General features: G+C 45.9%; 1 protein-coding gene across 5 annotated transcripts in view; it reads right to left on the reverse strand.

Annotated features, from left to right (window-relative positions):
• Positions 1–1,530, reverse strand: part of IKZF2 (IKAROS family zinc finger 2) — a 97,052-nt gene extending 95,522 nt beyond the window's left edge. For 2 of the 5 annotated variants that reach the window (XM_073553214.1, XM_073553213.1), the window contains exon 1: positions 850–1,530. The gene's annotated coding sequence lies outside the window, so the exon portion shown is untranslated. The remainder of the gene's footprint in view (positions 1–849) is intronic. The other 3 variants (XM_073553212.1, XM_073553210.1, XM_073553215.1) reach the window with 2 other exon arrangements.
• Positions 1,531–16,290: the final 14,760 nt, after the last annotated feature.

The following is a 16,290-nucleotide window of genomic DNA, read 5'->3' on the forward strand; positions in this document are numbered from 1 at the left end:
GTGCACAGCAGGATGACAGATAGACAGGACAGGTGACAGGTAGGGTGAAAAGTAGTGATGCAGCAGCAGAAAAAAAATTCAGCAGATGGACAGAAGAGTGACAGGCCCAGGTGGCAGGCAGATAAGGCAGGATAAGCATTTGGACAGTGGGGTGACATGCAGATAGGCAAGACAAGGAGGACAGGCAGGAAGGGAGAGAAGCGGCAGACAGGTATAACGACCATGAGTCCAGGAAGGGTGACAGCACCATGACAGCCAGGGGCTGGGTGACAATGCTATGACAGGCAGGGTGACAGTCAGGATGACAGGCAAAGGTAGAGTGACAGTGCTGTGACAGGCAGGGTGACAATGCAGTGCAGGCAGGGTGACAGTCAGGATGACAGGCAAAGGTAGAGTGACAGTGCAGTGACAGCCAGAGGCAGGGTGACAGCGCTGTGACAGGCAAGGGTGACAGCGCTGTGACAGGCAAGGGTGACAGCGCTGTGACAGGCAAGGGTGACAGCGCTGTGACAGGCAAGGGTGACAGCGCTGTGACAGGCAAGGGTGACAGCGCTGTGACAGGCAAGGGTGACAGCGCTGTGACAGGCAAGGGTGACAGCGCTGTGACAGGCAAGGGTGACAGCGCTGTGACAGGCAAGGGTGACAGCGCTGTGACAGGCAAGGGTGACAGCGCTGTGACAGGCAAGGGTGACAGCGCTGTGACAGGCAAGGGTGACAGCTCCCTCCCCTCCTCCTGCTATCAACAAGTCGGCAGCGCAGTGACACAGTGCCAGACAATAACAAGTTTGTGCCTCCCTCCCATCCCTCCTCCGTCACCTGCAGCAGCACGGAGCGCACGGCTGCCATTACCTTAGCAGGGCATGTGGGGCCACACTGCCATCCCTGGGGACGTGGCCGCCGCCTCTGGTGCTCTGCAGCTGCTTTGGGCACTAGGGCAGTTGTGCTGCAGCTGAGGGTAATCCAGCTCCCACTTCCTCCATGATCTGCACAGAGCCAGGCAGGGGTTAGCCCGGGACAGCTGGTCAAACCCAGAGAAACGGATGAAGCAGGCAGCAGCAGCCTCCCCAGACACACGGCCAATAAATACAGGCTGGCAGCTCCAGGCGCTCGGCAATCGATTACAGGACAGTGCACTTGATCCGCTGCTCTGAATGTCTCCAGTGATCTCAGCAGCCAGGGGTGGATCCAGGACACAGTATCCCCGGGATGTGCAGCCCCTGCCGCCGCCGCTCTGCGCCCTCCCCGGCTCCTGCGTGTGCTGCTGCTGCTGCCGCCGCCGCTGCCTGGGTTTTCCCACAGTAGAGCCGGGCATGACACCTGTGACCGGGCGTCATCGCCACCACTGCTTAACCCTGCACTGGCCGGGCTGTTAGGAGAGACATGTCGCCCATCCGATGCGGCAAAAAAAAATCTCCAGTAACTAGGACTCCCGACATGTGAAATGATCACCTGTGTCCTCTCCTGGAGTCCGGGTGGCGGATCTCTTATTTGTGCACTTCCCCACACTGTACCGGCAGATCTGCCGGTCAGTCCTCTGGTAAAGCTGGGTGACAGCCTCTGTGATTGCTGCGGGAACAGTTTTTTTCTTTTTTAAGCAGATCCGCTCTAAAAAAAAATCCTTAAAAATAATTGGAAATCTATTCACTTCTGTAGGGAATCCACTTTGCTGCTCACACTAGGTTTTTCTTTTTAACTTTTTTATTTTCTGAAGAGGCTTTCAAAAGTGCAAGGCTGGAAAAAAAAAAAGCGGTAGTCAACCTCAATCCCATCCAGACTGGGCACTGGCAAATGAAAAGTAAAAAAAAAAAGATTAGTAGAAAAATAATTCCCAAACTCTACAAATAAAGATTAGGAGAAGAAAAAAAAAAAAATCCTCCAGGGGATTCTGCTTGGGAAACTTGTTAGGTTTTGAACACTAGAGAGGATATATTACACCGAGTTTTTTTCATTTTTTTTGCAGATCAGTTGGAAAATCCTAAAAAGATTTTAAAAAAAAAAAAAAAGTTTCGAAACACTTGCAAAACGTTTCCTGTTTATCTGTATGGGAAATCCACTTAATACATGTGTGTAAAAGCTCCAGCGTTTTTTTTTCTCTTTCAGCACTGAAGTGGTGCTTCTAATGTAAGGTCCCTGCACTTAGGCCGGGGTCACACTGGCGAGGAATACGGCCGAGTGAGAGGCGCTAAAAGCCCGCATTACACACGGACCAATGATTCTCTATGGGGTCCCTCGCACCAGCCGTATATTTCGCATCCGCATTCTACGGTCCGTGCCAATCGCAGCATGCAGCGATTGTCAGCGTACTACGGCCATAGTACGCCAATGCAAGTCTATGGGTGCGCAAAAAATACGGATTACACACGGACCACATGTGTGACTTGCAAGAAATACGCACCCAGTGTCTTTTAGCAAAGCCGGCAATTCAGTGCGAGATACCGTAAACTCACACTGACAGGTTTAAGAAAGAAAGAATAGATATAGACACATAGAATATATATATCTGCATTCTATGTGTCTATATCTATTCTTTGGTTTCTGTTAGAAACCCTGTAATAGGGCTCCATTATATGTCCATTTTGCAAGCCTGCAAGAAAATCTCGCCATACGGATGCCATATGGATTACATACGGATGCTGACATGCGCAAAATACGCGACCACACCTTGATTACGGATGACATACGGAGCACTATTTAGGCGTCATTCATCCGTATTACGCATGTAAACTACGGACCGTATTTTGCGTCGGTTAGTGTGACCCCGGCCTAAGTCTTATACTTACCAGCCGCTATCTTCACCTATCACCACTGTTCAGGTCGGTCTCTTGCCAGAACGTTGCTGTCTCTTATGGAGCGAGCCAGAGGTCACAACTCAATGTAAGTCTATGAGGGCTTCGTTCTGGCCTCGTCCGGGCCCTGTCGGGGTGCTCATGAACTTACATTGAGAGCTTGTGACTGTTACTAGCCAGTCAGAATTTGCGGTCACAAGATGGTGGCGTGGGACCAAAGCGGTGTCGAAAAAATGTGAAGATGGAGGGGGATGAGTAGGAGAGTAGAGCAGGGAACTTAGGGTTAGAAGCACCACCCCAGTGCTGAAAAAAACCCACTGGAGTGGTGACATTACTGTGCACATGATCCATCTTATGTCACGTCGTTTAACCGCTTCAGGGTTCAGAAACAGTTAAAATAAGCGACATGCTCATTCTTCGGCCTGCCCTCTATAAGGCCACATTCACACGTTCAGTATTTGGTCAGTATTTTACCTCAGTATTTGTAAGCCAAAACCAGGAGTGAGTGATAAATCCAGAAGTGGTGACGGGTTTCTATTATACTTTTCCTCTGATTGTTCCTCTCCTGGCTTTGGCTGACAAATACTGAGGTAAAACACTGGCCAAATACTTAATATGTGCACAAGGTCTAATGCTCTATGAGACCATGTTCACACTGAGTATTTTCTGAGTTTTTTTTACCTCAGTATTTGTAAGCCAATACCATCAGTGGGTAATAAGTACAGAAGTGGTGACGGGTTTCTATTATACCTTTCCTCTGATTGTTCCTCTCCTGGTTTTGGCTTACAAATACTGAGGTAAAATACTGACCAAATACTGAACGTGTGAATGGGGCCTAATGGAAAGTATAGGGTAGAAGATGCCGGCAGTAGAGCTGCCGCAGGAACAACGGTAAAACCTCCGGCAAAGCTGCTTCAGAAAAATGTCATCCGGTGTTTTCCTGAACTGACTTTGCTTGGAAAATCTTAGCAAAGCGCACCGGTGTGAAAAAGACGTGACCGTACCCTCGAATAGAAGTCAGTTTATCTGCAGCTGCAAGACCAAAATGCATATTAGGCTGGGGTTACACTTGCGAGAAACTCACACGAGTCTCGCGTATCAATACCCGGCACTCAGACCGGAGTGTGCGGCTGCATGTATTTCTATGCAGCTGAGCGCTCCGGTCCGAGTGCTGGGTATTGAGACTCGAGTGAGTTTCTCACAAGTGTGACCCCGGCCTTACTCAATATTACTGATTACTCACAAAATGTTGTATTTGCAGCTATATCAGATAAGCTTATCTTTTTTCAATAAATCATTTATTATCGGATAAGACCCTATTTGCGCTTATTTGTTCCCCAGCCCTCCTATAAAAATTCTTGAAGAGGTGCACTCCACTGAATGAATTTGGTGCCTCTTGGAAGCCCGGGCTCTGAGCCAGAAATGTTGCTTCAGTAATGGACTGGAGTAGCATTTCTGACATACCCACGCCACCCCGGCTCCTCCCCATATCTGCCCATTTTTGCAGGGCTAAGTTAAACTGTCAAAAAATAGACGCCAGAAGTCAAAATATTTTTCCCCGTTGCGCAAAAATGTTGCAACTTTTTAAAACTTTGACTCAAGTTTTTTGATCAATCGAGTCCTAAGTTTTCCTGTGTGTTCTTTTTTTATATTTCAGATTTTGTGCATTTTAAACAGAAATAATGTAATGTGTTTTTATATTTTTGTGTATTACACGTTGCTGATTGGTTTGGCATATTGTTCTTCTGTGCATAGTGATGCATTTTCTGCACGTTGCAGGGGATGACGCTATTACGCTAAGTTCACACTGGCCGTTTTTGTAACTTTTTTTTATGCTTTTTTTGTAATGCAAATTTTCAGCTGCTTTTTACAGTACCAGCAAAGTCTATAGGATTTTAGGAATCTCATGCACGCACATTGTTTTTTTTTTATCATCAGGATTTTGTGCTTTGCATGTTTTTTGCACAATGAAGCATGTCACTTCTTTCAGCGTTTTTTCAATGTTTTATTGAAATGAATGGGTGGTATCATGTTTTGCTGCGGTTTTTGGGGGGCCAAAATCTAATTCTATAGAATAGGACTTTTTGTTTCAATGCTAACCTTTATCAGCATGCACAAAAGACAAATCTACCATGCCAAAACCGCAGAAAAAAAATGCATTAAAAAACAAGGAAAACATGCTTTTTTCTGCAGCTTCTTTCCTGTCAAGAGATCAGGTTTTACTGCAGAAACAAATATTAAAACCTCCCAGTGTGCATTACCCTTAGGTTTACATATATTTATCTATAGAAGTGAGTGGAAATCAGTAGAACGAGATCTACAAGTTTTTCTGTTTGATAGTGAAATCATAAAAAATATAGAAAATTATGATAGAAAAAAGCAGATTTCAATAACTCTTCTAGTTGGCGTCGCAGGCTTTTAAATGATTTTCACCAATGTTAGAGAGCTTACAGTAGGCGTCTGACACAGTAGACGAGCACACTGTTTGAAGATTTGTTGGTTACGTATAAAAGTCTTTGTAAGGCTATGTTCACATGTTGCGTTTTTGCATGAAAAATTTTCAGCTGCGTTTTACAGTATCGGCAAAGTCTATGCAATTTCAGAAATCTCAAGCGCGAACTTTGATTTACTTTTCTGACTGATTTGGAAAACATACTCTGTACCAGCCAAAGGTATGAGAAAATCAGAGTCTTGTATGCTGAAAACGCACAGTACAACATTAACGTTGGAGACACAGAGCCTTATATACCGACGTGCTGCCTGTCCGCCACACCCCAGTCTTTGCTGTATCATGAGAAAACCGAAAGATTGTTTATATCGTAGAGAGAGATTTATGACATTTTGTTTCAGGCCATATGTGGCCAACAGAAATAAGATGTTAGGGAACCTAAGGATCGTAAATGTGTCTGTTTACAGTACAATCTGTACAGCCGTTCATGTAATGAAATCCTTTAAGATGGGACCAACAAGCGTGGTGACGAACGCAGTGTGAAAACACAATTTCCCATTTCTGAGATATGAGATGGCAGTGGGTTCTATGGAAGCTGCAATAGAATCTCCGTGTCTGCTTGTAGTTCATCTCTCACCCATCTCCATAGAACTTTAAAAGCACCAACTGTCATCTTCTAGCTCCATAATGGTAATATCGGTCATCACTGAATGCAGGTTTTTACAAATTCTACCAATGAATAGAGAGTGAAAGATCAGTCCAGGAGGAGAAAAGCAGATACTTCTAAGATATAGTCTCGTACTTTCACCTGTACTATTAATTTATTGCATACAAATTAAAATGACAGTTACTCTTTTCAAACCTGTTTTATGTCAATGATTTTTAAATGTATTTTTTATAAAAAAAATTAAAATGTTTCATTTGCCAATTCTGCATTTTTCTCCAAATAAAACATACAGTAGGGCACTTTTCCTGTGTTTGCTGTTGTTTGCACCACATTTATCAAAGTGACTCGTGATATTCGATAAATCGTGCGCATCTTAAAAGGTAACACTTCCGTCTACAAATAATATTCAGATTTTTACTCCACCCTTTCACTAGAGTTAATATTCAGATTTTTACTCCACCCTTTCACTAGAGTGAGTTTGCATCTTTTTGAAAAGAAATCACATTTCGTTATTCTGGCTTAAACATCATTGCCTGGCCAACATGCTCAATTTTGGAAAATGAACAGAGTGGAGTGAAATCATAAAAAAAAGCAAAACTTTTACCGAAATTTGAGACTTTTTGACATTAGAAAATTAGTGCAAAAGCTCTGATCCGTACTGCCCATAATTTATAATTTGACGACTCCAACCATTTCTCGGAATCCCAAATTCACTCCAAATCTAAAATATCTTATTACATAGCATATTTAATGACAATCCACAGCATAAATTGACATGCGGCACCGCTTCAGTCAATTAGAGGCGCAGCTTCAGTCAATTTTAGCTGCAGATTTTCTTTGTAGTGTGTGTGGATGAAAATATATAAATTTTTGGTCTTGCGTGCAGAGCGATTTTTTTGTTATTTTTCCCACATCATTGTTTTTATACTTTATATAACATTTTTTCGTAAACCTACATTAATATTTTATTTATATAAATTTTTATTGTTGCAAAAATGATGAAAAAAAAATCCCTTTTCATAATTATGAAAATAATCTTGTTACAGTGATAACAATACTAAATATGTGTATAGTTTATTATTTAACATTTTGGGATTTATTTAATAAAGCAATTCTTTTCCAATTTCTCCCCTTTTTTTTACCTTTTTTAACCTATAGGGGGATTCTTAATTTCGATCTTTTAAAAATATTGTAATGCATATACTGTATCGTGTACCTTATGCTAACAGTCACAATCCATTGTAGGGGCATATCATAAGCTCATGGAGTACCGGTATATACCCTACAGTAGACACAGATAAGATAAATACCCGGACATATGTCCTCTACCCATTGCAATAAAAAATGCATACTGCACGGTATATGGGTTTTTTTTCCCCGTGGCTCTATGTATAGGAAAGTGCAGTCTGCTGTTACACAGTTAAAAAAATGACCTGCAGATGCACACCAGCTGGATGGAGGCCAAAAGAACACACCAGTCATCTGGCAGGGTGCACTTCAAGCCGTTGCTCCTGATCATACAGACACTCATGCTGTGTCCTATAAACATCATGAAGACTCTGCTAGTTGTGGTGTTCTGGTATGGAGAGGTGTAAAAACAGTTAAAATATTCTCCAGCTAAAAATATACATCTTTCCAAAAAGCCACGTGTTTTCTTCCCTCCGTTCAAGATCATTGTTTGCTATCAGAGTATGAAAACGTTTCTGGTCTACACCTAACGCCGTGGGCCAAAAATTTGAGTTTGATACACATTTTTCGTTTTCACCAAGTCTCAGTGATTTTATATCCTTTAGTCAGGAATTTCTATGGTTACTGAAGTACAATTATAAGCATCTCATCAGTTTTTTACACTTTTATTGTCAAATATATGAAGTTTATGCAAAGACTCAAAATTTACAGTGTTGATCCTTATTTTTCAAATTTTGGCAAATCTCCCCAGCTGCTGGATATCGGCTTTTGGGCCAAATCCTGACAGATGACAACACATTCTTACCTAATGAGTGCTTGGCGTTTAACACAACTTCTATGTTTATTTTGTCCTTCCATGTTTTGAGCATTTAACACAGGTTCTCAATCAGTTTCCTAACCAGGGATACAAAATTTCAATGTTCTGTTCATCGAGCCACTTAGTTAACACTTTTGCCATGAAACATGCAACTCCATCATGCTGGAAATTGCATTATTCATCACCAAATTCCTCCTGAATAGAGTTGAGCGAAACGGGTCGAAAAAATTCAAAAGTCGCCGACTTTTGGCAAAGTCGGGTTTCATGAAACGAAACCCGACCCTAGGATGAGGTCGGCCACGAGGTCGGCGACTTACGCGCCAAAGTCGCGTTTCAAAAGTTTGTTTTGCGCTCTTTTTCAGCCAATCAGGATCCACGGACACTGTGGGCAACGTGATGACCTAGGCACGGGTCACCACCATCTTTCAGAAGGGCATGCAAGTGATTGGCTTGCTTTGGTGGGCGTCACAGGGGGTATAAAAGGGCGTGCACGCCGACCGCTATCTTACTTCTGCCGATCTTAGTATAGGGAGAGGTTGCTGCTGATTCTGTAGGGAGAGCGTTAGGCAGGGAAGAAGACAAAAAACTGCTTCTGCTGCTAGCGATTTGGCCTGCACAACACACAAGTCACTGTGTGTGCAGTGCAAGGGGAGGCTATATAGTGGTGTATCAGTGGTGTTGGTTGTTGGGCTGCCTTTTAAGGCTTCCTGACACGCTGGCATTGCTGTTTACCCACTGCTCCGCAAACAGCTTTTTTAAAAGCAATCCAATCTCCCTTATCCTCTAGTCACTTTTGTCACAGCTGTGCCATCGAGCGTGTCACATAGCGCTCAGATATCAGTGGGCCTCACACAATCCACAAGTGTCCAGTGTCCAAAAGTGTGCGCAGAGATTCAAAATCTCCATTATCCTCTCGTCACTTTGGTCACAGGCAGCTGTGCCATCGAGCGTGTCACATAGCGCTCAGATATCAGTGGGCCTCACACAATCCACAAGTGTCCAGTGTCCAAAAGTGTGCGCAGAGATTCAAAATCTCCATTATCCTCTCGTCACTTTGGTCACAGGCAGCTGTGCCATCGAGCGTGTCACATAGCGCTCAGATATCAGTGGGCCTCACACAATCCACAAGTGTCCAGTGTCCAAAAGTGTGCGCAGAGATTCAAAATCTCCATTATCCTCTCGTCACTTTGGTCACAGGCAGCTGTGCCATCGAGCCTGTCACATAGCGCTCAGATATCAGTGGGCCTCACACAATCCACAAGTGTCCAGTGTCCAAAAGTGTGCGCAGAGATTCAAAATCTCCATTATCCTCTCGTCACTTTGGTCACAGGCAGCTGTGCCATCGAGCGTGTCACATAGCGCTCAGATATCAGTGGGCCTCACACAATCCACAAGTGTCCAGTGTCCAAAAGTGTGCGCAGAGATTCAAAATCTCCATTATCCTCTCGTCACTTTGGTCACAGGCAGCTGTGCCATCGAGCGTGTCACATAGCACTCAGATATCAGTGGGCCTCACACAATCCACAAGTGTCCAGTGTCCAAAAGTGTGCGCAGAGATTCAAAATCTCCATTATCCTCTCGTCACTTTGGTCACAGGCAGCTGTGCCATCGAGCGTGTCACATAGCGCTCAGATATCAGTGGGCCTCACACAATCCAAAAGTGTCCACTGTCCACAAGTGTGTGCAGAAATTCTAAATCTCCCCTGTCCTATAGACACCTTGTACCTTGTTTTACATTACTATATAGTTTGTTGGATTTTGTCTACATTTCTACCAAAAATGAGGAAGGCTGGTGGAAGAGGCCGTGGAATTGGGCGGGGGTTGGCAGCTGGTAATGATGGTGTTGGTGGTGGATCTGATGGTAGTGGCAAGAGCAAAATAGGACCGAATGCAGGAGGTGCTGACCCTGCGTCATCGTCTGTCTACATAAGGCCTCGAACGCTTAGTTTTCTAGGAGTTGGCAAACCGCTTTTAAAGGCAGAGCATCAGGAAAAAGTTTTGTCTTACATTGCTGACTCAGCCTCCAGCTCTATCGCCTCCTCTTCTTCAGTTGTAAAAAGTAAAAGCACTGAGTCGTCATTGGAGGCTCATGTTCATGAACCACACCTTTCCTTGTGTCCTTCACCCCAACCAAGATTGAAGGATGACGCAGGCCATACTACTGATTACTCCATGGAGCTGTTTTCACATACCATGCCTGGATTATCAAGTGAAATGGTGAATTACCCAGGCCAAGATGAATCTGACATGGAGTGCACTGATGCACAGCCGCTGATGGATGATTCTGCTGGTACATTCACTCAGAGCACTACATTGTCCTCGCAGTGTACAGAGTCAGATTCTGACCCTGATGAGACTCAGGTGCCCCTTCCTGCACACTATACCACCATACACGGTGACACAGAGGAAGGTGCACATGACATAGAAGAGGAGGTGATGGATGACCCAGTTGTTGACCCAGATTGGCATCCATTGGGGGAAGAGGGTGCTGCTTCCAATAGCTCAGATGAGGAGCATCCACAGCAGACATCGACATCGCAACAGCTGTTATCTGGCAGGCCCGGAGCACTCCAAAGACAGGTTCCAAACATCAAAAGAGTTGCTGGACAGCTTGTCCAGAGGGTCAAAAGATCACAGCGTGCTAGGCCGCAAAATGTCTGCCAAAGTAGGAAGAGTGCAGTGTGGCACTTTTTTGAACAAAATCCTCATGATCAGGCCAAGGTTATCTGTAAGAAGTGCGCAAAGACCTTTAGCCGAGGGAAAAATCTGAAAAATTTGAATACCAGTTGCATGCTTAGACATTTAACCAGCATGCACTTGCAAGCGTGGACACAACACCAAACCTCAAGTGCCACATGTGCAACTGATCACAACGAAGGTAGTCAGCAACGCTACATTGTTTCCCCCACTGTAAGCCCACCGGTTAGCACAGCAGCAAATGTTGAGGTGTCGTTGCAAGGCCACAGCAGTCAGGGAATCCCACTGTTATATCAACGAAAGACTGATTCTAGGCCATCAGAAAGAACACCAACTCCATCACCATCATCAACCCTCTCTCAGTCCGCCCTGTCCACCGCTACTTCCACCATATGCAGCTCTCAAGTCCAGCTCACCCTCCCAGACACTATGAGTAGGTCAAGAAAGTACTCAGTCTCTCATCCGCGTACACTGGGTTTGAAAGCCCACATTGCCAAACTAATCTCGTTTGAGATGATGCCCTTTCGGTTGGTGGAAAGCACAGCTTTCCGCGAACTCATGGCCTATGCAGTACCACGCTATGACCTACCCAGTCGCCACTTCTTCTCTCGCAAAGCCATCCCAGCCCTCCACCATCATGTGAAAGACCGCATTGTCCATGCACTCAAGCAGTCAGTGAGCGGAAAGGTGCACTTCACAACTGATGCATGGTCCAGTCGGCATGGCCAGGGCCGTTACGTGTCCATCACTGCGCACTGGGTTAATGTGGTGGATGCAGGGTCCACAGGGGACAGCGGTGGTGGGACAGTGCTGCCTAGCCCACGGTATAGGAAACAGTTGGCTGTAGGCGTTCGACCCTCCTCCTCCTCCTCCAGAAGCGAAAGCTCGTCCACAGAGCGCAGTCGTACGAGCACTCCATCTGCAGCTGCCACTGTTGCACACGATGTGTCCCCCTATCGAGCAGCTAGTGGAAAGCGTCAGCAGGCTGTGTTGCAGATGATGTGTTTGGGCGACAGACACACCGCCGAGGTGCTGGCCGAGTACTTGAAGCGACAAACTGAGTCATGGCTGGGCAGTGTACATCTTGAGGCAGGCAAGGTAGTTAGTGATAACGGCCGTAATTTTGTGGCAGCCATAGCCCTTTCAAAACTCAGCCACATACCTTGCTTGGCTCACACCTTGAACCTGGTGGTGCAGTGCTTCCTCAAAAATTATCCGGAGTTAACAGCCCTGCTCCAGAAGGTGCGAAGACTGTGCGCGCACATCCGCCGGTCGCCTGTACACTCCGTTCGTATGCAGAAGCTGCAGCGATTGCTCCACCTTCCCAACCACCGCCTCATTATCGACATTGCAACAAGGTGGAACTCCACCCTGCACATGGTGGAGCGGCTGTGCGAGCAGAGGCAGGCCATAATGCATTTGTGGGAGGATACACGGCCAGGCACTTTGAGAGCAGACATGGAGTTGACAGGCGTGCAGTGGTCGAAGCTGAAAGACCTTTGTAAAGTCCTTCAGTGTTTTGAGGAATGCACACGGCTGGTAAGCGCAGACGACGCCATCCTAAGCATGAGCATCCCACTTATGCGTCTGCTCATGCAAACTTTGACGCACCTTAAGGAGCAGGCGTCTGCAGCCAATGTTGATGAGGAGGAAGAGGAGGAGGGAATCCTTGATGACATTCAGCCATTGTCTGCTCAGGGACCTCTCCTGGACGAGGTGGAGGAAGAAGAGGAGGAGGAGGAGGATGATGGGGATGAGTACTTAGGGGAGGAGGATGCATCTCGTGGGGCAAGTGAAAATGTTGGCGTGGCAAGGTCTGGTACAGGGTTTGTGCATGACTGGAGGGATGTGGATTTGCCAGAAAGTGCTCCTCCACCCAGCACTCGCAGTGCATCATTGACACCGGGAACATTGGCCGACATGTCAGATTATGCCTTGCGGATCCTAAAAAGGGACCCCCGCATTGCCAAAATGATGAACGATGACGACTACTGGTTGGCCAGCATCCTGGATCCACGCTATAAAGGCAAATTACAAAACATCATGCCACAGGAGAACCTTGACCTAATATTGGCTAATAAACAAGCAACTCTGGTAAATCGGTTGCTTGAGGCATTCCCAGCACACAGCAGCGGTGATGGTTCTCACACGAGCCGTACGGGCCGGGGGCAGCTTGGCAGAGGTGTTCGTGGTGCACACAGCAGAAGTGGCGTTGGAGACAGGGGTTTCATGACAATGTTGTGGACTGATTTTTCAAATACCGCTCACACAACTGGTAATACTGCATCGATGGAAAGTGACAGGAGACAGCAGTTGTCAACTATGGTTACAAACTACTTTTCCTCCCATATCGATGTTCTCCCACACAGGTCATTTCCCTTTGACTATTGGGCCGCTAAACTGGACACCTGGCCTGAATTGGCCCAATATGCCTTACAGGAGCTCGCTTGCCCAGCTGCAAGTGTGCTATCGGAAAGAGTCTTCAGTGCAGCTGGATCAATCCTGACAGAAAAAAGGACCTGTCTGTCAACCCAAAATGTGGATGATCTAACCTTCATTAAAATGAACCACGCATGGGTTTCCAAGGATTTTGTCCCACCTTCCCCTGATGACACATAGGGTGACAGAAAAATGGCTTGCTTTGGTCCACCTCTTCCTGGTACTTCACCTATTTCGCCTTTTGCATCAGCTGAATGTCCAACATCAACATATGCCACTTTCTAAAACTCCCTAACTGTGCTGCCTCCCCCCCCATGGCCGGGGTCACCACCTAGCGCACGACACCGTGAGAGTGCCGTTGCCCTGGACAGGTGGGTAGGCCGACTCTTGGGCGCGGGCACTGGCACAGGGTCCCTCATAGTGCAATCAAGTGTCTCTGACGGTGGTGGTGCACACCGGCCGTCAGACACACCGCTGTACTATGAGGGGCCCAGTGCCAGTACCGACGCCCATGAGTGGGCCCCCCTTGCTTGGGCAGGGCCCCAGCATTTGCAATCTTTACCTCTCCCTGCTCCTCCGCTGTGTAATCTGGGCCGTCAAATCCATACTGTGCCTGACACCGTCTGAGCCTGCCTCCTGAGACATATATTTTGAATGTGTACGCTATCCATACATGTTATCCGGGGATATGGTACCCTTTCTAACCTTTGTGCAATCACGTGCAATCCATACTGGGCCTAACACCGTCTGAGCCTGCCTCCTGAGACATATATTTTGAATGTGTACGCTATCCATACATGTTATCCGGGGATACGGTACCCTTTCTAACCTTTGTGCAATCACGTGCAATCCATACTGGGCCTAACACCGTCTGAGCCTGCCTCCTGAGACATATATTTTGAATGTGTACGCTATCCATACATGTTATCCGGGGATACGGTACCCTTTCTAACCTTTGTGCAATCACGTGCAATCCATACTGGGCCTAACACCATCTGAGCCTGCCTCCTGAGACATATATTTTGAATGTGTACGCTATCCATACATGTTATCCGGGGATACGGTACCCTTTCTAACCTTTGTGCAATCACGTGCAATCCATACTGGGCCTAACACCGTCTGAGCCTGCCTCCTGAGACATATATTTTGAATGTGTACGCTATCCATACATGTTATCCGGGGATACGGTACCCTTTCTAACCTTTGTGCAATCACGTGCAATCCATACTGGGCCTAACACCGTCTGAGCCTGCCTCCTGAGACATATATTTTGAATGTGTACGCTATCCATACATGTTATCCGGGGATACGGTACCCTTTCTAACCTTTGTGCAATCACGTGCAATCCATACTGGGCCTAACACCGTCTGAGCCTGCCTCCTGAGACATATATTTTGAATGTGTACGCTATCCATACATGTTATCCAGGGATACGGTACCCTTTCTAACCTTTGTGCAATCACGTGCAATCCATACTGTGCCTGACACCGTCTGAGCCTGCCTCCTGAGACATATATTTTGAATGTGTACGCTATCCATACATGTTATCCAGGGATACGGTACCCTTTCTAACCTTTGTGCAGTCACGTGCAATCCATACTGGGCCTGACACCGTCTGAGCCTGCCTCCTGAGACATATATTTTGAATGTGTACGCTATCCATACATGTTATCCAGGGATACGGTACCCTTTCTAACCTTTGTGCAATCACGTGCAATCCACACTGGGCGTGAGAACGGCTAGCGAGCTGTTAAGCAAGCTACAGCACCTGTCCAGACAAGTACAGGGATTCCCTAGCGAGGAGACTTATTTGATTGTTTTCAATGTTGGGACAGCAATTTTTGGGGAGCACTATACTCTGGAGAATGATAGATGGGGCCCACCATACACTGGAACATTCCAAAGGTGGACATCAGACACTGGAGCAGCATTTACAGGGCCCATTATACACTAGAGCATTAGAAATGGGGCCCATTATGTTTGGAGCATTATTTGGGCCCATAAGACAGTGGAGCTTCATCCATGGGGACCAACATATACTGTAGCATTATGTGGAGCTCATCATATACTGTTTCAAACATTATATGGGACCAATGATTCTGTATGGAGAAATAGATGGGCCTCGTCATGAGATGTAAAAAGTGAGGTATTTTTCATTGTACTATACCGCTATTTATCTGCCGTATCGGAGCATGATGAGTTGTGGTATGTGTTAAAGGGGCGCTCTTTCGCCCAGGGCACATGAAAACCTGCAGCCAGCCCCCCCCCCCCCACAACTTTAGCCAAATAACCCCCATTTTTCAGTGCGTAACTTATATTATGAAGTTAATTAAGGTTGACAAGCTTAAGTAAGAAGAATTGATGCTTTTGGCATTCAAATGGGCACTGTAGGTGTGTTTCCTGTCCTCCTCTCACTGCCGACTTTTATTCCCCATTGACTTACATTGGGTTTCGTGTTTCGGGATGACCCCGACTTTTCCCTATAATCGGACGATCTTGCTCGACCCGACTTTTGGAAAAGTCGGGTTTCACGAAACGAAACGCGACCCTAAAAAACCAAAAGTCGCTCAACTCTACTCCTGAATCTTTGTGAAAAGTTGATCTTGGAGGTTCTTTGGATCCCATTCTTTATTCATGGCAGTGATATAAGACAAAATTGTGAGTGAGCCCCTCCATAGATGAAAAGCAACGTCACACATGAAGGGTCGTGTGGTCTACTGTCGGCATGACACAGGACTCCTGGTAGTGCTCACGTTTTCTTCTCCATACAACCATTCTTTTAGATGTCTCAAACAGACTATCAGGGGCTCCATCAGACAAAATAACGTTACCTCTGTCCTTTACAGTCCAATCCTCATACTTCCTGCAAAGTTAGATTTGAGACCTACCCATAGGTGGCAGGAAGCTGTCGAGGCAACACCAGGAAAGCCTTTTATCTCTAGATACAGAAGTGAGAGGTACCAAATGAGACTATATTCACATGTCCAGTAGTTATTTCTGTTTTTGCATCCATTTTTGGATGACAAAAGTAGAAATGTAATAATGCCATACTGAATCTATTCATTTGAATGGGGTGAGAAAAGTCCTAAAATGCCATCTGTTTGACTAAAATCTAGCTGCAATCTGGTTTTAGCTTGGTTAAAAAAAAAAACATGATCTTCACAACTTTTTTGTCCAGCCAAAAAAAAGTAACTGGATCCATTTTTTAACATTGAAGTCTATGGAAAATAGATCATCATGGATTTCA

The sequence above is a fragment of the Dendrobates tinctorius genome, unplaced genomic scaffold (genome assembly GCF_039654945.1).
Source record: "Dendrobates tinctorius isolate UK_male_01 unplaced genomic scaffold, ASM3965494v1 ptg000199l, whole genome shotgun sequence".
Lineage (NCBI taxonomy): Eukaryota > Metazoa > Chordata > Amphibia > Anura > Dendrobatidae > Dendrobates > Dendrobates tinctorius.